This window comes from Chiloscyllium punctatum, chromosome 4 (genome assembly GCF_047496795.1).
Source record: "Chiloscyllium punctatum isolate Juve2018m chromosome 4, sChiPun1.3, whole genome shotgun sequence".
NCBI classification, from domain to species: Eukaryota; Metazoa; Chordata; class Chondrichthyes; order Orectolobiformes; family Hemiscylliidae; genus Chiloscyllium; species Chiloscyllium punctatum.
Window position 1 is genome coordinate 121,060,617 of NC_092742.1, and position 25,733 is coordinate 121,086,349.

Sequence of the window (25,733 nt, forward strand, 5' to 3'; positions counted from 1 at the left end):
GAGATGGCACAGTGGATTTAGACCCTTCACCAGCTCCATGTGTGAGAAAGGATTCATTCAAATCTCTCACCAGCGGAGACATTAGTGCATTCCCATTGGGGAGAGGCCATTCAAATGCTCAGTGTGTGGGAAATCATTCACTCAGTCCTCTGACCTGCTTAAACACCAGGGAGCTCACTCTGGGGAAAGGTCATTCACTTGTTCCCAGTGTGGGGGGAGATTCACTCAAACGCAGCACCTGCGGAGTCCCCAGTGAGCCCACACAGGGGGAGAGACCATTCAGATGGTCAGTCTGAGAGAGGGGATTCAGTGATTCATCCTCCCCCCGAGACCCCAATGGGTTCACTCTGGGTAGGAGCAGTTCACCCCTCTGTGTGACAAGGGATTTGCTGCGTCTTCAACACGATTGAGAGCCCAGTGAGTGCTCACAGGGAAGTGGTCATCCACCTGCTCCATGTGGACTGCAGGACTCTGATTCTGATGTTACTGTCCATCAGAGTCAGGAGTGGACCTTGTACACGATGACACTGTTGGAGTATTGATGTTGTTGTTAACCACATTAACTGGGCTGGAGGTGACTGAACTTACATTGCCACTTTCTGAACCTCAGGATGTCTCTCTGGGCAGTAAGTCTCCACAAACAGCAATGTGACAATAAACAGGGATCATCTGTTTTGATTTAAATTGTGACTGTAGCACGGCTGCTTCACAGCACCAGGTACAAGGTTGGAGTCCAGCCTTGTCCAACGCCCTGCGTGAAGTTCCCACATTATCCCCAGGATAGTGTGGGTCCCCTTCAGGTGCTCTGGTTTCCTCCCACAATCCAAAGATGTGCAGGTCAGGTGGATCAGTCATGCTAACTTGTCCACAGTGTCTTGGATTGTGCAGACTAGGTGGATCAGCCATGGGAAATGCAGTGTTACAGTGTTAGAGTGCTCTGGGAGTGATGTTCTTTGGATGGTCGGTGGGGTTTGATGGGCCAATGCTCTCCTCCCACACTAGGGATTTTATTCTATGATTGAGGATAAAGGCTACACAGCAGGGTGCCCTTGGAGAAGGAGCATGTAGTGTGGATCAATGCTCTCGATGCCTTTACATAGAGGTGGGCACCGTAGGGGATACAGTGCTTTATCTCCACCGCTACCCCCTCCTCACAACTCTACTTTGATTTAGCCCCTTCTCACTCTGTCACTTGTAATGGTTTGCTTGGCCCATAATGGACTTTGTTTGGAAATATTCAATTGGTTACACAAATGGTTTACTGCTGGTGATATGTCGAGATTAGAGTGGTGCTGGAAAAGCATAGCAGGTCAGGCAGGATCCGAGGAGCTGGAAAATCAACGTTTTGGCGAGAGGCCTTTTCCAGCACCACCCTAATCTAGGCTCTGGTTTCCAGCATCTGCAGTCCTCACTTTCGCACTGCTGGAGATTATAGGTTAACCAAAAGCAAAATGGCATAATGATAATTTTGATGGTGGGAAGGTTGCTGTGCTCACATTTCTGGGTCAGAGAAATGGGGAAAAAGAACGCTTCACAGCTCACAGAACGAGAACTGAAAAGCTGTTAAATCAAACCAAAGGTTCAGACAGGGAGGGAATATTTCCCTGGAATTTGAGTAGCTGGAAAGTGATGGTGTCTGGAAATAGACAGGATTTTGTTTTACAAAGGATAAGCTTTAAAACTGTTATATTCAGACAGTTCAATTTATTTTCTTTAGTTTTATTTGCGGTGCAAAAAGCTTTTACAACATTTTAAAGCCAAAATTTAGAAACCTTGTGTTAAAGATAAATGTTAAATAAAATCCATCAAACCATCCCTCACTGAAAACTGATGTGGAAGTGCAATCTCCTGGAGAATCCCTGCCCCCTTCTTCCTACCCAGGCTCCATGACTATATACATACCTGGGAGATAGCAGCAGGAGGAGACCATTCAGCCTTTCAATCCTGCTCCACCATTCAATGCGAATCAGCTGACCATCCAGCTCAGTCTCCTGTTCCTGCTCTGTTCCAATCCCCTTTCATGGCTTTACCTCAGATTTATGTCTGAGCCCTCCTTTAGCTTCACTGCCTTTTGTTCCAGTGGCGTTGCGGTGTTACTGTGTGGGTGTAGGCAGGGGTAATGTGATGGTGCTGCCTCCTGGAGGATACACTCAGCGTTCCTCATCTTCCTGCAGTAACATCAATTGGGTTTCAGCAACGAGGGATAGAACCCATTTCCATGATATGGGCATCACTGGCTCAGTCAGCATTTATTCCCCATCTCTAGTTACCCTTGAGAAGATGGTCGTGAGCTGCTGTCTTGAACCATTCACAGTCCATTTGGCGCAGAGAGACCGACAATGCTGGGAGAGAGAGTGTTGCAGGATTTTCGCCAAGTTATTCTCCATCTTTGGTTCTTCAAATGCTGGGTAACTTAATCACAATCTGCACGTGATTTTGAGATTTCAGTCTGCAAATCTTCACCATCGAGCACTCTGCGTAATGGAATATGTACAGATTAGAAATTCAGAACAGACAATGCGAGTTTCTCTGGAATACCTTTTTCCCCTTTCTTCCCCCAAAGCTGTAACCCTCCAGCCCACTTACTCTCTCCCACCATTCTGACTCTGCTGCCCCTAATGTACACCCTCCTCATTCTCATGGAGTTACTGATAAACAGATCCATGGCACCACTTCCCGTCCCTGGTTAGACACTGCACCCTTTTTGGGTTTACTTCCTTTTCCTTCAGTTGCTGCAAGTCAATAATGTAACAGCAGAATGAAACAAAAGGAAACAGAAAGGGAGGTGGCAGATCCTGGACAGAACAGGAATCTTCAGTCTGGGAGAATGGGTCAGATTCTTCCTTGTTTCCCATTGGTCAATTCCGAGCGTTATGACAAGTTGCAAATGGAACTTGGTCCCATCTGGGCGTAGTGTCACTTTGACCCCCCCCCACAACTGATTAATACTATAGACAGATGCGTCCCTCCTCCAGCCAATCACAGTGTGAATTGCTTTCCGCTAGTTACCCCAAAGAACATGCTCCAAAACCCACCCACATTCTGTACATGCACAGTGGTAGGTTTCCCCACACACGTGTGGTCCCTGCCTCAGGGCTTGTGGGAGTTGTAGTCCCCATGAAGCCTCTGGAGACCTGTCCATGGAAAGTGAAAGAAAGTGTGGGCTGGAGGGTGTTGTCTATATGATATCCATTCAGACACACAGGACATGTGGGCTGTCTCTGGGATTTACTGAGACATCCGCTTAGACACCCCGATTTCTGACGTAAGGAATATACATTCAGCCAATTGCGGGGTGGGGAGGTTAATAATGGGCAGCAGATTTTAAGCAGAGGTGGCTCAGTGACTAGCACAGGGACCCGGGTTTGATTCCAGCGTTAGGCAACTGTGTGGAGTTTACATATTCTCCCCATGTCTGCATGGTTTTGTTCGGTGCTCCAGTTACCTCCCACAGTCCAAAGATGTGCAGGTTAGGTGGATTGGTCATGCCAAATTGCTCACAGGGTCCATACATGTGCTGGTTAGGCAATGAGCCACAGGAAATGTAGGGTTACAGGGAATGGGTGGGTCTGAGTGGGATGGTCATCATAGGGTTGGTGTGGAATCGATGGATGAATACACTGTTTCTGCACTATAGGGACTCTATTCTATTCTCATGAAGAAGAATGTACCTATCTCAATGTGTTGTGAATCTGTGGAATTTCCTATTCAAAATGCGGTGGATGTCAAGACATAAGCAAATTTAATGAAGAGATACAGATTTTTAATTTGCAATGAATTGAAGTGTGAGAGAGAGCAAGTGGGAAAATCCAGCTGAGACCGAGGTGAGCTCAATCATCACCGTATTAAATGGTGGAGCTGGTTCGAAGGGCTGCATTGCCTCTCTTGTACCCAGGGCTTATCTTCTTACGGTAATAACCTGAAAGATGAATCCAAAACTCACCAACTTCACCAAAGGAGATTTTCGGAAACCGCAGGATAGTCAGGTCGATTAGCATTCCAAACTTAGATAGTGAGGAAGCATGTAGGAGATAATGATTTTGTAATTTTAAACTGAAGGGAGACAGTGATTTATGGTTTTAGATTGTGTAGTACATTCACACCGTCCAGAATACTCTGTTGTGAATATCTATCCTGGACTTCACTGACAATGAAAACCAAAACACCCAGGAAACATCGTCTCACTTCGTAATCTGATAAAAAGACTTGTCATAAGTCTGGTTGAATTTAGAACACAGATGGAAAGTGGGAAGATTAAATCCAATCCCAAGATACTGTGCTTAAACAAAGGAGACTACAATAGGATGAGGCAGGAGTTGACTAATGCAGACTGGAAACAAAGACTTTACTGTGGAACAGTTGACAGACAGTGGAGGAATATCAAAGTAATTTTTGAAATTTCTCAGCAAAAGTATATATCAGTGAAAAGGAAGGACTGTAGGAAAAGGAGTAATCTGCTATGTCTAAGGAAATAAGGGAGTCTATGAAATTGAAGTAGAAGGCATACAAATTGGCAAAGACCAAGGATAAATTCGGAGATTGGAAAATCTTCCAAGCTCAACAGAAAGTGTGATGGAATTGGGGATAAAAAGTGATGAGTAGCTATCCCCAGGGCCAGAATAGCAGTTTACCCTGCTAGAGGGAAACCTATTGTTTGGGGAACATATGGCCTCTGTAATTGTTGAAGCACTTAACTGTTACCATAGAGATAATCCTGATCAAGTTAAAAATCACAGCACACTCCAAAAGCTTGTACTTCCAAATAATCCTGTTGGACTATAACCTGGTGTTGTGTGGTTTTTTAACTTTGTCCACCCCACCACCGGCTCCTCCACATCAGAATCCTGAGAGAGAGCTCCACTGAAACCGAAGTGCCTGTCAGATACTTGAGGGAGCCACGGGGGCGTTGGGGGAGGGGTGTGTGGTTTAATCACAAAGTGCTGAACTGAACTAGACTTTCTAACTGCCGTTGCCATGGAGATAATACTGAGAGACAGTCTCTATTCAAAGTCACAAACCACAAAAGGTATAAGAAGGGGAGCCATACATCGGACAGGTGGGGAGGTACCTGATGCTGCCTGGAGGTGTTCTGCATGTACACTATCCAGGGAGCTGCCGTGTCTCACCAATAAAGACTCAAGGAAGACCTCTCAGAGTTCTGTGCCTAGTTATTCCTATCCAGCAGGGTTCAGAAATATGAGCACACAGCAGTCAGTTTCACAGTGGAGGATACGAAGAACATGCCAGTAATTGATAAGGAGACTGAGGAAGGGGAGGACCTCGATAATAACCATTATCGGGAAAGAGTGAGAGCTGGGCAAGTTAATGGAGCTAAAGGTAGACAAGTCTCCTTGCCCTGATGGAATACATCCCAGGATACCAACAGAGTTAGGGGGAGAAATAGCAAATGCACGAAGAGTTATACCGTCCTGCAGCAGAGACAGGCCCTTTGGCCCAAACTGGCCCATGCCAATCAGATTGTCCATCCACACTAACCCCATTTCCCTGCACTTGGCCCATCTGCTTCTGAAACTTTCCTATCCATGTATTTGTCCAAATGTCTTTTACATGTTGTTAATATATCCACCTCAACCACTTCCACTGGCAGCTCATTCCATATACATACCACCTTTGTGTAGAACAGTTCCCCCTCAGTTTCCCATGTATTCTTTCTCCTCTAACTTTAACCTGATGCCCTCCAATCCTTGAGTCCCTGGGAAAAAGACCGTGTGCATTCACCTTACCCATGCCTCTCATGATCTTATACACTTCTGTAAAATGCTCCCCCTCGGTTTCCTCTGCTCTGCACAAAAAGGTCCTCGCTTGTCCAACCTCTCCCTGTAACTCAGACCCCTGAGAACTGACATCATCCTTGTAAATTTCTTCTGCAGCTTTCCAGTTGAATAACTGAAACCTACACTGCACTCATCACATTTCCCGTGTTTCCCTACAGCGCTGGAACCGATGTGACAACGCCAATGGATTACAATCAATGATCGATAATTCACTCCATTACAACAATCCCGTTTTCATAGCTTTTTATCATGATGCAGGAATCCTTTTGTCTTTCTGGTTTCATGGTTAATTGTCCTCATACAAAACCAATCTGTGGCTTACCTGTTCCAGGGAAATGTACCATGATGTTTTAGACTTTCAAAAACCAATGAAATCTCTCTCCACAGTCCCCACACTAACATGGACTTCACTGTCTCAGTACTTTTTTCCCAATCACACGGACATTTGAAATATTCGCCCACGGACAGAATGCACACCTTTCTATCCAGATGAAAAGGCCAATGATATTCAGATCGGCACGGATCCAGTAACTATCAGTTCTGAACATGAGGTTCAATTTCAATTTCTCATCCGCAAATCCCCCCTTTCAATACTCTATAACAGAGAAAACAAAGTGCTGGAGATCCTCAGCAGGTCTGTCAGCATCTGAAATGGTGACAGATGCAGGAAACATTGCAGCCTTGAAGAAGTGTTGAGATGATCACACCAGGCATGCGTGTTTGATGACCATTATGGAGAAGATGGGGGCAGGGATCCCTTTCTGGAAGGGCCTTGGTGAGACCACACCTGGAGTACTGTGTACACCTTTGTTCCCCCTTTTCCAAGGAAGGCTCTCCTGGTTATTGAGAGAGTGTAAAGGATGATCACCAGATGAGTCCTGGGATGTGAAGACAGTTAAGGACTGCAGATGCTCGAAGTCAGAGTCTGTACAATGTGGACCTGGGGAGGTGCAGCAGGTCAGGCAGCATCAGAGGAGCAGGAAGGTTGATGTTTTGGGTCGGGACCCTTTGTCAGTGTTGATAAATAACCCTGACCCGAAACGTCACCTTTCCAGCCCCATCGTATTCATGCTGGTCATCAAGCACCTATTTATGCTAGTCCCACGTTCTGGCACTCAGCGTGTAATTGATATTGTAGTGCTTGGTGTGATCATCTCAACACTTCTTTAAGGCTGCAATGTTTCCTGCATCTGTCACCATTTCAGATGCTGACAGACTTGCTGAGGATCTCCAGCGTTTTTTGTTTTTATTGCAGATTTCCACCATTTTGCTGAAGCACAGAGTCATAGACATGTACACAGCTCCAGATTTTGTTGACTCACCTTCCTGGGATGTCAGGACTGATGGATGAAGAGGGACTCAATCTTTGTTTAATCCTCCTTTCCTTTGGCTTTCTGAGCCGCTAACTACATCACTAATATTCTACCTCCCATTCCCTGTCCTGAATCTGACCCTCTAAGCCTACACTTTAGTTCCCATCCCCCTGCCAGACTAGTTACAAACTCACCGATAGAACTGGCCAAAGGCCCCACCAGATTTGTCTCAGCTTTGCCCAGGGGCAACCGGTCAGGCTGGTATAGGTCCCACCCAGAAACAGTCCCAGTGCCTGAAGAATCATAACCCTTCTGTGGTACACCATTTCGCCAGCCACACATCCAGCTGATCTACCTTCTCATTCCTGCTCTCATTAGCACATGGCACTGGGAGTAAGTCTGACATTATTACATTTCAGGAGCTACATTTTAATGTATCTCTGCTCTCCCTATGTCCAGCTTTCAGGCCCTCATCCCTCTGTTTAGCGATGTCCTTGGTATCTGTGTGTTGCACCACCACGGCCTGTTTACCCTCCAGCTCCAGAATATCCTGCAGCCACTCCATGATATCACAGATCTTGGCACCAGGGAGATTACATACCATCCTGGATTCATGTCTGTGGGCACAGAAGTGCCTGGCTGTACCCCTGATTATTGAATCCCCTGTCACTATCGCCCTGCCACTCTCATTCCTCTTGTTCTGATCAGCAGAGCTCTCTGTGGTGTCATGAACCTGGCTGATGCTGATTTCCCGAGAAGCCACCCCACCCATTCCTGCCCTTACAGAATCCCAAGCGGTGTACAGTATCTGTATGAAAAGGGGATAACAACGGGGGACTCCTGTACTCACTTCCTGAGCCTCTTACTAGATCTGATGTTCACCCATTCCCTTTCTGCCTGTGTAACCCTCACCTGCAGTGTGACTAACCCACTAAACGTGCTGTCCATAACATTCTCAGTATTGCAGATGCTCCACAGTGAGTCCACTCACAGCTCCAGCTTTGAAAAGCAGTTTCCCAGTAGCTGCAGATGGGAACCCTTCCTGCACAAATAGCCGTCAGGGACACTGGAAGCGGCCCTTATTTCCCACATTGTACAAGAGGAGCACACCACGGATCTGAGGGCTCCTGTCACAACGTCTCTCTACATTCATCTAGTTACTCCCATTAAGAGAATTTAAATGAGTGAGTAACCTTCCTTCACTTCAAACATGTCCATTATAATAACAAAAAAATCTTTACTTAAGCTGATATGTCACACTTTAAAAACTTAAATACTCCACAGGTATCACTGACAAATTGGCTATTCCCATTGGGACTGTGAATTTCTGAAAGGCCTGAACTAAAACGGAGTTTCAGCTTCACCTTCTCCCTGTCTCACCTCACTATTTACACCCAACTTCAAAACACTCTCATTGAGCCAAGCAGCCCTCACAGTGCAGCCCTGTCATTTTCATTGTCTGCTCACACCTACACTGTACTGTTCCAATGCATCTCAATGGGAGCTCAGGACCAGCATTGCATCTTTCAATTCAGCCCTTTGTAACCCCAGAGTCAAAATGGACTTCAGCAGTTTCTGAATGAACAGACAGTTGTCAGAATCTGGAACATTCCACCTGAAATGGTGCTGGAATTTGAGTCCACGAGAAATTTGCAGAGAATTGGAAGTAGGGAGTTTACAGATTAACATTATAAAGTGGATAATTGAGACTAAACCTGACAGTTCCTGCAAAAAGGCGAGGTGTAATTTGCATAAACCTGTGCTCTCTCTCAGGCCAATACCTCTTTCCACAGCTACAGGGCCAAGAATTGAACACATACCCCAAGGGTGATCCAACCATGAACTTGAACATCGTTCTGCTTTTGGCTTGACAAAAATATTGAAGATATTTTCCCACAGACAGAACAGACAAACCTTTCTCGTTCCACAGTTAAATCCCAATGATATTCAGATCCTGAGGACTCCGCTATCTGGAGAAACTTGTTTATTGAGATCCCAGTCTCAATTATCCTCAATTAATATCCTATAAACTGAATTCACAAAACAAAGCTCACAGTCAGTGCAAGATGAATAGTGAAGGCAAACACTTCTCTTGGTACGTGTTTGATGTTTAAAGGCTCCTCTTCAAATCACCCCGACCCCACCCAGGAAGAGGACACGTGCATGCTCCTTGCTGTACCTTGCCCCAAATAAAGATGGCGGCTATAACCCAGGACCTCTCACTGCCTGAGGCCCAAGCCATCTTCCCCTTTGCTGCAAACGTGGGACCAAGAGTTTCTAATTCAGACTAACGACCTGCCCAGAGTGTAACTAAACCCTCCCAGTCTACACTGATACATTTCATCCGGTTTCTGCTGCCACTCTCCCCTTTCCGCCTCCTGCACACACCATGGGTTATCGTGGGTAGAGTGACCCTTCCTCAGAACCGATGACAGCTGGGAAAATTAGAATCCCTTCAGGAAACAGGCCCTTTGGCCCAACAATTCCACACCCACCCTCCGAAGTTTATCCCACCCAGACCCATTCTCCTATTCTATTACTCTCCATTTCCCCCGAACTAATGCACATCCCTGAACCCTACGGGAACCTTAGCTGGGCCAATTCACCGAACCTACAGATCTTTGGACTACAGGAGATAGGGGTTAAAGAGTAAATAATAGGTGGGGACAGAGCCCAAAGAGAGACAGGAACATTTGGAAAGATAAAGGAGTGGGAAGTTGGAAAGCTGTTAATGGAGGAGACAGGAACATTCTCGCATCTCAGTGGCGGTGGTGGAAATGGTGGCTGATGATCTACATTGTGCCTGCAAAAAAGACCCTGAGCTTCCAGTTGCCTGCTCTTTAACACACAAGACTGTTCCCTGTCCAACATCTCTGTCTCATGCTTACTGCAGTGTTCCAGTGAAGCTTGATGCAAGCTGGATGAACACTTCAGAACATACCAAATGGCTTCCTATTTCAAAGACTGCAATCTCCCCTCACATGTGGTCAACAATGCCCTCCAGTGTATCTCCTCCACTTCCCACACCACTTCCCTTGAACCCCACCCCTCCAAATGCAACAAAGATGGAATCCCCCCATCCTCACATTCCACCCATATACAATGCATCATCCTCTGCTCTTTCCACCATCAGATCCAACCACCTGAGATATATTTCCCTCCCCACCCCTTTCACCATTCCACAGAGACCATACCTTCTGTGACTTCCACGTTAGATCCACACTCCCCACCAACCCACACTCCACTCTAAGCACCTTCGCTTGCCACTGTAAGAGGTGGAAAACCTGTGCCCACACCATCCCCTCACCTCCATCCAAGGCACCACTGGATCCTCCCACATCTAGCAGAGATTTCCCTGCTCAACCAAACACCTCACCGATTGTGTCCCTTGCTCTCAGGACGCCAAATTGTGGAATATTCCATGGAACATTTCTGGGACACATGCACCAACCAACCCCACCGCCCTGTAGTCGACCACTTCGGTTACCCCCCACCCCCTCCGTCACCAAGGACATGCAAGTCCTCCATCCCCAAATCCGAGCCACCCGGCACCTGGAGGAAGAACACCTGATCTTCCATCTTGGGAAGTTTCAACCACACGGCATCAAGGTTTCCTCATCTCCCACTCCCCAACTTATCTCAGATTCAACCCTCCAACTCAGCACTGACCTCTTGAACAGTCCCACCTGTCCATGTTCCTTTCCAATTATCCATTCCACCCTCTCACCACGACCCTCCATCTACAACCACCTATTGCCTCCCTAGCTCCCTTCCCCCAACCCCAAACACCCCTCCCTATTTATCTCTCAGCCATATTCCACCACCCACATTTCTGATGAAGTGCTGACATGCCCAATACATCAATTCTCCTGCTCCTTGGATGCTGCCTGACCTGCTGTGCTTTTCCAGCGCCACACTTTAACACTAACTGGAAGAACAACACCTCATCTCCCAATCGGGAACCCTGCAACCCTCTGGCTTCAACATCAAATTCAATAATTTTAGGTCCTGAACTCTCCCACGTCCTAGTGTCTTTGCCCCCTACCCCACATACCAGTCCTTGTTATTACGTAGCCTGCCATTACTCACGACCTATGGTTAACCACTAACAGTCCCCATAAACAGCTATTCACTCTCCCCCCGTCAGATCGTTATCCACTCCTTTGTCCAACTGCTCTTATCTCTCTCTTTGGACTCTATCCCCACTTATCATTTACTCCTTAACCCCTACCTTCTGCGTAAAAACAGACTCTTTTTTTCTCAGTAACATCAGTTCCTGAGGAAGAGTCACTGGATCGAAATGCGAACTGATTTCTTTTCACAGATGCTGCCAGATCTGCTGAGCTTTTCCAGTACCTTCTGGTTGTTGTGTGTGATTTACAGCATCCACAGTTCTTTTGGTTCTAATTTACCCGGAGTATCTAATTCAGGTCCAGCAGACTGAAACAGCGTTTATCAACCTTCCCAGTCCACACTAACTCCATCTCTCTCCCAGTATCTGCTGTCTCTCCCACTCCTTCACATTCAGTCCCCCCTCACAGTGACACTGCGCCTGCAAAGCTGATGGTCATGTGTTGGCCTGCTGGACCCACCCCTCATTCACTCCCATTGGCTGGAGGATCATGCCAACTCTCCTATTGGTCTGAAGCTGTGTCAATCAGCCAGGCCCCATTGTGACCTGAGTGGTGGGATCCTCCCAGGTGCATCAGAGGCTGAGGGGTGACCTCAGAGGTTTATAAAACCATGAGGGGCCTGGGTAGGATAAATAGACAAGGTCATTTCCCTGGGGTCGGGGAGTCCAGAATGAGAAGGCATAGGTTTAAGATGAGAGGGGAAGAATTTAAAATGGATCTGAGGGACAATATTTTTCCCCACTGAGGTTGGTGCGTGTATGGAATCTTCTGTCAGGAAGTGGAGGATGTTGGTACAATTAAACGATTTGACATCTGGATGGGTATATGAATAGGAAGGGTGTAGAGTGATATGTGCCAAGTGTTGGCAAATGGGTCTAGATTAGGTTGGGATATCTGGTCAGCATGGACCACTTTAACCAAAGGGTTTATTTTCATGCTGTACATCTCTACGGCTCTGCCCTGTGATGAGCTTTATCATTCACAGTGAATGGGTCAGTATCACAGAGCACAGGGACTGGAGGCTATTCAGCCCATTGGGGCTGTACTCTCTCCCTCTGGAGATGGTGCCAGTCTATCACAACTCACCTCCCATTTGGACATAGCCCTCCAAATCCTTCCTTAAAAATGTTAAATTTCAAAATTGTTTTGACAATAGCTACTGAATCTGCATCCAGCTGTTGGTCAAACTGTTCCAGATGCTCAGAACTTACTGAGTAAAAAAATCTTGACATTTTTCTTTGCATTATTTGCCAGTTACCTGAAAATAGTTACTAAAAATTGTGACGTTAAAAATTTCTCACTCTGTCTCTCTGTAAATGAAATACCCTGGAAACAAATCAACTCCTGGTCGAAATCACTGCTTAACCTTCTCAGCTCTAAGGAGAATTGTCTGGCCTTCTGCTAACTCTCCATAAAAGAGAAACCTATCTTAATTTTAATTTATTAGCGTCATAGAGATGTACAGCACAGAAACAGACCCTTCAGTTCAACTTGTCCATGCCGACCAGATATCCTAAATTAATCTCGTCCCATATGCTAGCCCTTGGCCCATAGCCTTCAAAACCTTTCCCAATCACATATCCAATGAGATGCCTTTTAAATGTTGTAACTGTACCGGCCTCCACACTTTCTCTGGCAGCTCATTCCATACACATACTACGTTCAGCTTGAAACTTTGCCCCTAATAGCCCTCTTCAATCTTTTCCCTCATGCCTGTGCTTTCTAGTTTTGGACTCACCTAAACAGGAATAAGATCCTGGCTGTTTGCCCTTAATGATTTTATCAACCTCTATGGTCACCTCTCAGCATCCGATTCTCCAGTGAAAACAGCCTCAGTCTATTCAGCCTCTCCCTATAGCTCAATCCCTCAACCCTGGCAACATCTTTGCATCTTTTCTGAATCCTTTCAAGTTTCACAATATCATTCCAATAGCGGGGAGACCAGGACTGAAAGCAGAATTCCAGAAGTGGCTGAAGGAATGTCCTGTACAGCCGCAAATTGACGTCACAACTCCTGTACGGAATGCACTGACCAATAAAGGCACGTACACCAAACACTTTCTTCATTACCCTGCCTATCTATGATTCCACTTTCAAGGAATTATGAACCTGCACTCCAAGATCTCTTTGTTCAGCAACACTCCCCAGGACCTTCCCATTAAGTGTAGAAGTCCTGCCCTGATTCGCTTTTCCAAAATGAAGAACCTCACATTTATCTAAATTAAACTGCATCTGCCACTCCTCAGCCCATTTGATCGGAGTCTCATTGTACTCTCAGGTATCTTTGCTGTCCACTGCACCTCCAATTTTGGTGTCTATTGTCAACCTACTAACCATAGCTCCGATATTCACAAAGAAATCATTTATATAAATGGCAAAAAGCAGTGGACCCAGCACCCAGCCTGACAGCATATTGCTCATCACAGGCTTCCAGTCCAAAAAGCATCCTGCACTATGACACTGACTGCTCAGCAAGGTTAGAGCTCATGGCATACAGGGAGATCTAACCATTTGGATACAGAACTGGCTCAAAGGCAGAAGACAGAGGGTGGTGATGGAGGGTCGCTTTTCAGACTGGAGGCCTGTGACTAATGGAGTGTCACAAGGATCACTGCTGGATCCACTACCTTTCGTCATTTATATCAATGACTTAGAACGTGAACATAGGAAGTATAGTTCATGAGTTGACACCAAAACTGGAGGTGTAGTGGACAGTGAAAAAGATTACCTCAGAGTACAATGGGATCTCGGTCAGATGGGTGAATGGGATGAGGAGTGGCATTTTGGGAAAACAAATTTTAGTAGGACTTATACACTTAATGGTAAGGTCCTGAGGAGTGTTACTGAACAAAGAGACCTTGGAGTGCAGGTAGATAGGATAGTGAAGGCGGCATTTGGAATGCTTGCCTTTATAGGACTAAGTATTGAGTACAGGAGTTATGAGATCATGTTGCAGCTGTACAGGACATTGGTTAGGCCACTTTTGGAATGTTGCGTACAAATCTGGTCTCCCTCCTATTGGAAGGATGTTGTGAAACTTGAAAGGGTTCAGAAAAGATTTACAAGAATGTTGCCATGGTTGGAGGATTTGAGCTAGGCTGGGGGTTGAATAGAGGTTGAATAGATTGGGGCTGTTTTCCCTGCAGCGTCGGAGCCTGAGAGGTGATCTTATTGATGTATATAAAAACCTGAGGTGCATGGATAGGATAAATAGACAAGGGCTTTTCCCTGGCGTGGGGGATCCCAGCACTAGAGGGCATAGGTTTATGGTATGAGGGGAAAGACTTTAAAGAGACTTGAGAGACAACGTTTTCACACAGAGGGTGGTACGTGTATGGAATGAGCTGCCAGAGAAAGTGGTGGAGGCCATTACGATTGCAACATTTAAAAGGCATCTTCATGTGTATATGAACAGGAAGGATACGGGCCGGGTGCTGACAGGTGGGACTAGATTGCATTGGGATATCTGATCAGCATGGACTGGTTGGACCAACGGGTCTCTGTTTCTGTGCTGTCCATCTCTGACTCGTTGACCTTCCAGCCAATTCCGTATCCAAACAGCTTGTTCTGACAGAATTCTATGGTATTGAACCTGCTAACCAGTGTGGTATGTGAAACCTTGTGTCTTTCTCAAGTCCAAGTTAATGATTTCAATGCACAAAGCCATGCTGACTCTCCCTAATAATTTCTTGCTTTTCCAATGACATGTAAATCCTGTCCCTGAGAATCCCTTCCAACAACGTCTCTGCCACTGACTTCAGGCTCACCGCTCTATAGTTCCCTGGCTTTTCCTTACCACCTTTCTCAAATAATGGCACCCATCTTCCAGCACCTCACCTGTGGCAATCGATGATACAAATATCGCAGCGAGGGGCCCGGCAAAAGCTTCCCTATTTACCCACAAAGTTCTGGGATACACCTGATCAGATTCAGGGATTTATCCACCTTTATGCATTTTAAGACATCCAGTACCACCTCCTCTGTAATATGTACACTTGCCAAGTTATCACTATTTATTTCTCCAACTTCTCTAACTTTCATATCCCCTTTCATTAAAATCTGACATCAAATACTTAAAATCTCTCCCACCTCCTGCTGTTCCATAGACAGTCTTGTTGATCTTTGGGGGTGGCTATTCTCTGCCTCGTTATTCTTTTCTCTTTAGTGTATTTGTAGAATCTCTTTGGATTCTCCTTAATTCTCCTATTTCCCAAAGCTATCTCATGTCCCCTTTTTTGCCTCCTGGTTTCCCGCGAGTATACTCTTACTGCCCTTATAGTCCTCTCGGGATTCACACAAACACAGTGGGGTCTGTACCTGCCATATGCTTCCTTCATTTTCTTGACCAGAGCCTCAATTTCTCAGGTCATGCAGCATTCTCGATGCCTCCCAGCCTTGGCCTTAACAGGAACATACTATCTGCGTACTCTCATTGTCGCAGACCTATGGAGGCAATGGCAGATGAGGACAGAGAAACAATCATTATCAGTAAAGAGGTAGTGTTGGGAAAACTAACAACTCATCCTTATCTCTATAATTCCTCTCTAGTCTCAGAACTATCACTATCTCTGGGATCAAAAACATCTCAATCTCTGCAACATCCTCCAATCTCTAATCTCCTCCAGTCTCAACACACTCTCTATCTTTAATCTTGTCCACCCTCACAAATCTCTGTGATGTGCCTTTCTTTAATTCCAACCTTCAGGATAACCCATTTTTATTTCAGATTCCTGCACCCATAGCTCCACAATTTCCCGCTTAACCTCTGTCACATTTTCCTCCAAAAAACATTAATCAATCACGTATCATCTATTCTAATATCACCTTCTCTGACCCGGTTTCTATTTGAAGCTTGTCATATTCCTATATTACGCGTCTGTGGTCTACATGACAGAAAACGGTTTTGTGGTCCATTGGGTTTATGCTGTAAAGAAATCTCCCAGCTAACTATTTTAATTCCATTTTCCAGCACAGAGGCCATAGACCTGTCAGCCTTGGCCTTGCAAGTGTGTTCCTAAATAGATTTTAAATGCCTTCGGGATTTCTGTCTCTCACTCTCTTCCAGACAGTGAGGTTTAGTGCAACTGTTGCTCTATGCTATCACCCACAGGGTTCACAGCAGCTGGGTCTGTGAGAACCACAGATCGCCCACACATTGTGAAGGATGGCAGGGTCCCTGAGAGGGGGTACATGAGATTTACCAGGATGGTTCAAGGAATGGGGGATTTTAGTTGCAGAATTTGTGGGGCTTTTTTAACATTAATTGTTCACGTGACATGTGTGTTGCTAATACACATCAAGAATAACCATCCGCAATTAATGGACTCTCCTTTTCAACCTCTCCCCTTGCCTGTGCTGTGGTAATATTCAGGTTAACCACTACTAGACATCTCTCTCTAATGAGAGAGCAGTCCTATGGTTGGGTAGTACAATGCTGACTTGATCTTTTACACAGTGATGCCACTGTGCCTCGAGGGTGGGGAGAGGGAATGCTGAAGGTGGTGGATGGGAAACCTCTCAGGGACAGTACTTTATCCTGGAGGATGTTCACTTTCTTTAATATTGTTGGGGGGTGGGGGTGCACTGATGCAGGCAAGTGGAGAATGTTCCAACACAATCCTGATGTGTACCTTATAGAGAGAAAACAGACATTGGGGAATCAGGGGTTTGGGGAAACCGAGGAGTTCTCCTTGTAGCAAAGGAAATTTGGGGAGCTGTGACAAAGCGGTTTACAAAAGTTACACGTTGTAATAATAAACCTTAGACCCATCAGCTCATTATACAAGGGTTACAGGACACATGTTGAAGATTTGGGAAGATCTATTGAGAGGATGGTTTGATTCAAAGGAGATCTTTTATTCAGCAAATGGTATTGATCTGGAACACAATACTCTCACACAATATGAATATCCAGGTCCTGATGAATGGAGTAATTCTGTCAGAGTTTGGCGTTAGAGTGACTGAGATTACCATCTGAATATCTGCCTGTAATACAAGTTTATAAAATCCGTCACTGTCAGTTCAAGTTTGAAACTCATACAATCCCCTCCTCCTGGCCCAGGAGGACTGTACACATTACCCCTGGCGGAGGTTAGCAGGAACTTCAAGGGCAAATCTATGTGGGTATTGATGAGTTTCCACCTTGGGACTTCATGTGACTGAACATGAGACAGAATGTCCCAAGATTCAGTGAGATGTGGAGAGCAGGATTTCCTTCCTTTTCTTTCCTTCCGTTCTGCCGCTGTGCCTCATCAATAAGACATGGGGGTGTGAAAGGCTCATGCACCTTGATGGGCAAGTTGTCTCCATTCTGACCAATGGGCAACAAGGTCCTACCAGTCATGAAACAGAGTATCCCTGAAAGATAGCAACTGAGCATGCTTCCCCACTGCCCAGTGCTCACAGTACATGTTTCGAATAATGAGGGGGGAAATCTCCTAGAAAAGGCATAACAGGAAAGTTCCAAAAGGATTATAAACAGTTTACAGAGAGATATTCACAGGAAACCTGGGCAACAAGTTGGCAAATAGAGTATAACTTGGGATAAACTATAGAAAGCTGCATCACAAAGGGACTGGGGGAAAATGAGCAGGAAACACAGAAAGCGAGCACACAGTTACAACATGGAATCAGGAAGGGGAATGGAATGCTGTCCCTTATTTCAAAGATTTTGCAATATAAGAGTTTGGAGTATATACCTTAGGGGAACTAAACAAATGGCAAGTGAGACCACATCTGGAGTAACGTGAACAGATTTGGTCACTTTAGTTCATGAAATAGAACAGTTTATTGGAGGCATTTCAGAGAAGATCCATTGGGATGATCCCTGTTTTGAAGGGATTATCCTGTCAGCAAAGGCTGAATAAGTTGGGAATCTACTCACTGGACTTTGGAAGAATGAGAGATAATCTCTTTGAAACATACAGAATGCTGTCGAGGTTTGACAGGATAAATATGGAGAGGATGTGTCCCATTCCGGGTGAGTCTTGAACCAGATTCTGGGTCAGTCGCGGAATCAAGGGTTCTGTTTCAGATTTGTTAAGTTAAAGGCAACACCGACACAGGTTAGGGTTTCAGTCGCAATGAAGCTGGGGTGAGAAGGAGACAAGCAGCATTTTAGAGATTGGAATTCCTGGTGTTTGTGATTGTGTAGATGTCTGATCAGAAGGAAACCTTGGGGTCAGATATGAAAGCAATATTGTGAAGAGTGTAGACACTTCCCAGTGAGAGGGAGGGGCACAGCAGTAAGGGAAATGAATTTGGAATAGCATCTGAAGGCAATGGGTTTAACAATTGCGGTGTTTCATTGGAGTGAATTGCAGCTAATCGAAGCGTGGTTAAGCAGTTTGATAACTGAGTAATAGTGGAGTAATGGAGATGGATGATGGGGAGGGAGAGCTGGACATTGTCAGTGTGCATGTGAAACCTAACACAGTGCTTTTGGGCGATGTTACCTCGTGGCAGTATGTAGGTGAGAAACAGGACGGACTAAGGATAGATCCTGGAGGGACACCAAATACAATGAATTCAGAAAGGGAGAGTGGAGATGGAGCAGGATTTTCCAATGATGGTGAGGACAAATATTAGGTTTTAGCAGAATGGGAGAGAAGGACATAACCAGAAAAGACAGACAGACAGATCATGGAACAATATCTGTGAATTGCAAGGCGGGGGGTGGGGGGGGGGTGGGGGAGGTGCGGGCAGAAATGACGGTGACAAGCAGGAGGATGAGACAGAGATTTGGAATGTCCATGATTTAGCTACACTCGGGTAAATGGTCAAGATGACCTCAAATAAGGCTTGACAAGGGACTCTAGGAAATGCAAGTTTAGGACTTACAGGAGGAGCATCCTAGTGAGGCAGAATGGCTTGGTGGGCTCGTGGAGAGGGAGGAAAGAAGCAGAGGCAGCTGATCGGATTGTTTCAATGTTATTGACAGAGAAACTCCATGTACTCCTCACTCTAGTTGTTGGAGGGGAGGATGGAGGAGACAGGATAATGGACATTTGTTTATTGTTTTGGAAATAAAAACAAACCTGTGATAGTGATTCTAAAAATAAGTGAACAAACCTGTCGTATTTATCAAGAATATTAAAATATACAACTGAAGTTCAGGTTTGAATCCCAAATTGGTAGAGGGTGGCTCTGAAGTCAAGAAAAAATTAACTGGAATGAAGAATCTACTGTTTGCCATGGAACCATTGGGGATGTTTTTCTGCTATTGACAATGTCCTTGAGGGAAAGAAACCCGACAGTGGACCATCAAGTCACTCATTGTATTAATCACTACACAGTTTCAACAAAGGAATGAAACTGGATGGACCACATTACATCTACCAATGCACTGGAAAATACAACCACACAATCAGCCCTCTTGACCCTACAACTTCTGCCTCACTGTGGGCCAACAACAGCAGGAGAACTGTACTCCAGCCCAATCTGAAATCTCATGGCCTGATATCCCCCACTTAAGCATTAACATCAAGCCAGGGGAATCAACCCTGGTTCAATGGTGAATGCAGGAGGGCATGCCAGGAGCAGTACCAGGCATACCTGGTGCAGCTACCAAACCTGCATGCCAAACACCACAAGCAACAAAAAATAGAACTAAGTGATCCCATAACCAACAGATTAGATCTGATTTCTGCAGTTCTGCCACACCTAGTCAAGAATAGTGATGGACAATTAAACAACTCACTGGAGGAAGCATCACAGATATCCCACCCTTACCGATGGAGGCGTCTCACACATTCATGCAACAGATAAGAGGACAGCATTAGCAGCGATTTTCAGCCAGCAGTGCCAAGTGGATGAGCCTTCTCCATTGGTCCCTCACATCACAGTTATGAATCGACTTGGTTGAAAACTCATTTCAAATCAGATCAAGAAATGGATAAGCAGTGTAAAGGTATGGGCCCTGCCAATATTCTGGCAATAATCCTGTTGGCTGTGCTCCAGAACCTGCTGCCCACCAAGGCAAGTACTGCTCCAGCACTGGCACCTACCGACTTTGTGGAACATTGCTCAGGGATGTTCCAACACAAAAACACAGGGCGGATCCAACTCAGCCAATTCCCCTCCATCAGTCCACACTCGCTCAGCAGTGAAGTGATGGAAGGTGTCATCAACAGTGCTGTCAAGCAACTGCTCAGTGATGCCCAGTTTGGGTTCTGCCAGGGCCACTCAGTTCCTGAGCTTGTTACACACTTGATTCACAAACTGACAAACAGCTGAATGAGGTGAGGATGACAGGCCAGACCCCCTCCAAGACCACTATTTGGACTTCAGTGATATCACCTGACCTCACCACAGTCTCAGCTCATTTGCTGAAACTCTCATTCATTCCTTTTGTTAACTCTAGATTTCATTGTCTAAACCCACTCCTGGCCAGCATCCCACAGTCACCCTCCCGATAATCTCAAGAATATTGAAAACTCTACTGCCGAAGTGCTCACTTGTACCAAAACTTGCTGATCAATCAAAAGACTCCCATTTATAAGCGACAACAATTTACTTTCGCACCTTTGATTTAATTCCTGGCTCTAATCATTCCTATCTCCCTGCACCACACACCTTTTCATATCTCAATAACTCATTTTAGTTCAGACTCTCAATGATGTGTTTATTTTTGAGTTCACCTGTGTGACTGTTTCTATAGACTCCGAGGGAACATGGTCTGGAATCCCCACTCTAACTCTCTAAGATCTACTTTCTTCCTTTAAGGCATTCTTGAAAAACTGCTTATTTGGCAATGGTTTTGGTCACTGGACACAATATTCTCCATCTGTAGCCTTATGTCAAAAGTTCTCAATAATATTTTTGTGAAATTAAAACCATGATGATTTGTACAGATATCTTCTACTCTTCAATATCGCTGAGTGAATAATCTGTAATGTCTCTTACCCAACCACGTTGTGGGAGCACCTTCACCACACAAACTGCAGCAGTACAAGGAAGTCAAACATCACCCTCTCCACAGGCAACAAGGCTTTGGCATTAATCACTGGTTTCTGTGGAAGGAGAAATACACAGTTGATGTTTCAGGGAGTGCAATATGAATTACAGGGAATGAAAATGGTGCAGAATTTGACTGTCAGAAAATTGAAGGAAAATGCACTCACTTATTGGAAAAAAGAATTCTTGACCGTCAAAGATATTGTGGAAAAGATAAACTGATAATGGAACATCATACGGTCAGGAGCCGGGCAGCAGTGGACAATTCATTTGTATTCCTGAAGAAGGGCTTATGCCGAATCGTTGATACTCCTGCTCCTCGGATGCTGCCTGCGCTGCTGTGTTTTTCCAGCTCTACATTTTTCAATTCATTTACAAAGCAGCTGTGAAAGTATTAGTAAAATACTATACAGAGCAAAAATATACCCACGAGAGACTGAGGAAGCTAGATAATCAGAGAACCCAGAGGTGAACCAGAGCAGAGTTCACTTTTATGATCCCACAGTCAAAGATGTCTAACACAGAAACAGACTTCTTCGGTCCAACCTATGCCAACCAGATAGCCTAACCTAATCTACCTAAATTAAATCCTTTTTGGCACTCCTCAGCCCATTGGCCCATCTGATCAATATCCCACTGTACTCTGAGATAACCTTCTTCATTGTCCACAATACCTCCAATTTTGGTGTCACCTGCAAACTTACTAACTATACGGCCTCTATTCACATCCAAATCATTTAAATGAATGATGAAACAAATCCAGAAAAAAGTCAATTTTTCTGGGTTTGAATGTGCTCTGTGTAAATCCTGCCCTATGACTCTTTTTACCAGGGAAGGCTGCACATACATCCCTCTGAACTTTGCCCCCTACAAAGCTGGCGGCCGCCCACGTGTCCAGTGAATCATTGCCCCGAATGAAGATGGCGACGCTCACTCGGGCCGATTACTCAACGAGGCATTTTCCCGTTTGCTTCAAACATGAGACTGTAAGTTTCAAATTTGTATTTTCGGATGCGTACCAAATGATTGTGAAACCTCTCAGACCATACCAACACCATTTCCCTCCCACTTCCTGCTGTTTATTTCTTTCCTTACCGACAGCCCTCCGCACATACACATTCCGAACATCAGCGCCCACCGCGAGGATGATCACGTGGTATAGTCTAGTCCCGTCCTTATTCCCTGATTGGCCGGAGGACCAACTGCCCCGCTCGGTCCTCCAGCTCCGCCCCTGCCTTTCCATTGGTCCGCCGCTGACATCAATCACACCTGTCTATGACAACCAGATATTCTAACCTGATCTATCTATATTAAATCCTACCTGCCTGTCCTCAGCCCACTGGCCCATCTGATCAATATCCCATTGTATTCTGAGATAACCTTCTTCATTATCTACAGTACCAACTGTTGGCTGGAGCTTGCGCACTGCTTCGTGGCTTTTGTTGCTATTTCTCAGTTACAAGAGTGAGGGACAAAGTTAAAAATCACACAACCACCTGATGAAGGACCGGCAAAGTAGTGCTTCCAAATAAACCGGTTGGACTATAACCTGGTGTTCTGTGAATTTTAATTTTGTCCATCCTAATCCAACACCAGCACCTCCAAACCACGAGTGATGGAGGCATGCATAATATAAGAACAAAAGATCAAGGAAAAAGAGAAGGCCGTCCTGCCCTTCGAGCCTGCTCTACCATTCGATAAGATCATGGCTGATCATTTTGTGGACGCAGAACCATTTACCCACGTTCTTACTGTATTCCTTAATTAATTATTTCTCTTTTTAAAAAACTAACTTAGCTTTAAAAACATTTTCTGAACTAGCATCAACTATTTCGCTGGGCAATGCACTCCATAGAGGTCAAGAAGTTCCTTCTCAATTCAGTGCTAAATTTGCTGCCTCTAATCTTGTGGTGATGCCCTCTTGTCCTAGCTTCACCTGCCAATGGAAACATTCTCTCTATTTCTATTTTATCCATTCCATTCATTATTTTATATCTTTCCATTCTTCTGAATTCCAATGAATATAATCCCAATCTACTCAGTCTCTGTTAAACCAAACTCCTCACCTCCGGAGTCAACATAGTTAACCTCCTCTGCACACCCTCTAGTGTCAGTACATCCTTGAGCAAGAAAGGAGATAAAAACTACATGGAGTACTCCAGGTGTGGGCTCACCAGCACCCACTATAGCCCACCTCTGCTTTTAAACACAATCCCTTCAGCAATGAAGGACAATATTCCATTTACCTTCTGAATTGATTGTTGTACCTGGTGACCAACCCTCCTACAGAAGGATGTTCAGGTGCCTCTGCATAGCAAATAATGCATTTTAAAAAAATTCAAGTAGTAATCTTTTTACTAATATTACTCCAACCAAAGAGTATGACTTTACATTTATGAACATAATATTCCAAATGCCAGACCATTGCCCACTCACTCTCTGTATCTCTGTTCCTCTGCAAAGTTTCCCAGTCCTCCGCACACTTTGTTCTGTTACTCATCTTAGTGTCAAATGCAGCTTTGACACCCTACATGTGGTCCCCAACTCCAAATCATCTGTATCAATTCTAAATAATTGCAGTCCCAACACTGATCCTAGAAGCACGCTACTAGTTACTCATTGCCAGCCAGAATAAGGCTTATTTATCCCCACTCTTTGCTTCCTGTTAATCAACCAATCTTCTATCCATGCTAATACTCTATCCCATGCACCCTTATATAATGCAACAGCCTCTTGCACAGCACCTTGTTGAAGGCCTTTTGGAAATCCAGGCACACCGCATCCACTGGGTCCCCGTTGTCCACCTTGCTCGAAATGTCTTCATAGAATTCCAAACGATTTGTCAAGCATGACCTGCCCTTCATGAATCCATGCTCTGTCTGCCCAATGGGACAATTTCTATCGAGATTCTCTGCTATTTTTTCCTTGATAATAGACCAAAGCATCTTTCCAACTACAGAGAATAAACTAACTGGTGTAGAATTTCCTATCTTTTGTCCACCACCTTTTCTTACAGTCCTTCCTTTTCACTGGAATATGTTTTTGCTGAGCGCTTCCTAAAATGTCTTTGAAAATCTTTCACTGCTCATCAACTGTCCCACCATAAAATCTTTGTTTCCAGTCTACTTTATCCAGGTTCTCCCTCATTCTATTTTAGTTCCCCGTGTTCAAGCACAGGACCAAGGTATTAGATTTTATCTTTACACTCTCCATTCTAACTGTTCTAACTTCAACTATACAGTGATCACTTCTTCCAAGAGGATCCCTAACACTCAGGTCATTAATTATTCCTGTCTCATTGTACAGGGGCCAGATCTTGGATAGCTTGCTCCTTGTCAGTTCCATTTCATACTGTTCAAAAAAACTATCATGGATACACTTAATGAACTCCTCATGGCTACCCTGATTGAGCTGGTTCAACCAATCTACTTGTAGATTCAAATCACCCATGGTAATAGACATGCCATTTTTACAGGCTTTAGTTACTTCTTTGTTTATTGCACATCCCAATGTGACGTTATTATTTGGCCTACACACTGTGCCTATCAGTGACTTTCTTGTTAACATTTTGAAAGCATCATTCTTGTTTCTCCTAATGTATGGCAATAAAAACAACTACTTGCATTGTATGGAATCTTTCACAATGGCAAATCTCCTAAGGTGCTTCATGGATGATCAAAACATTGATTAAAGAGAATGATTTTAAAATACATCTTAAAAGAGGATAGAGAAGGTTAGGGAGGGTATTCCACAGACTTCTGTCCTTGGCAGCTCCAATTGCGGAGTGATGCAGGTGGGGTGGGTTGGAAAGGGAACGTGCAAAGGGGAAATCGAGGAGTGCAGGCAGTGTTTAAAGTCTTAAGGATAGAGGAGGTTCTGGACTGAGTCTGTCTGTCATGGACAGTATGGCTGCCTCATGGAGTTTGAAGCACCGCAATGGGCCCATGCATGTCATGTTAGTCAAGGATAGTATAACGGTGGCTGAGGGAACATTTGATGAGGACTTGTCTACTGAAGTAGTGTGGGCTGAGGTTAGAAACAGGAGAGGGGCGGTCACACTGCTTGGACTTTTTAATAGGCTGCTGCAGAGTTCCAGGGAGGGGGAAAAAGAGGATTAGTAAAATTACACTGGGTAGGAGTGAAAGTATCATGGTGGTCATTATGGGGGACTTTAACTTCCCAAACATTGACTGAAAACGCTATAACTCTAGTATATCGGATGGATCAGTTTTTGTCCAATGTGTACAGGAGGGTTTCCTGACACAGTATGTCGAAGGGCCGACGAGAGGGGAGGCCACATTGGATCTGGCGCTTGGTCATGAACCAGACTAGGTGTTTGGTTCAGTTGTAGGTGAGCACTTTGGAGAGATTAGTACAATTCAGTTATGTTTAGTTTAGCAATGGAAAGTGATAGGTACATGCCACAGGTGAAGAATTATCGATGGGGCAGTGGCAATTATAATGCAATTCAGCAAGAATTAGGATGCACAGAATGGGGTAGCAAAATGCAGTGGATGCAGACAATAGAAATGTGGAGC

The 25,733-nt window shown here is 44.9% G+C and overlaps 1 long non-coding RNA gene across 2 annotated transcripts; it reads right to left on the minus strand.

Annotated features, from left to right (window-relative positions):
- Positions 1–1,733: 1,733 nt before the first annotated feature.
- On the minus strand, positions 1,734–22,349 carry LOC140475963 (uncharacterized). 2 transcript variants are annotated; one of them, XR_011960380.1, is made up of 5 exons: positions 22,291–22,349; positions 21,363–21,578; positions 21,145–21,251; positions 15,559–15,684; positions 1,734–2,474 (listed from the first exon to the last, which is right to left on the minus strand). It is a non-coding gene; the product is annotated as an uncharacterized lncRNA (long non-coding RNA). The 2 variants fall into 2 exon arrangements; XR_011960379.1 differs by lacking the exon at positions 22,291–22,349 and having other exon boundaries at positions 21,363–22,280.
- Positions 22,350–25,733: the final 3,384 nt, after the last annotated feature.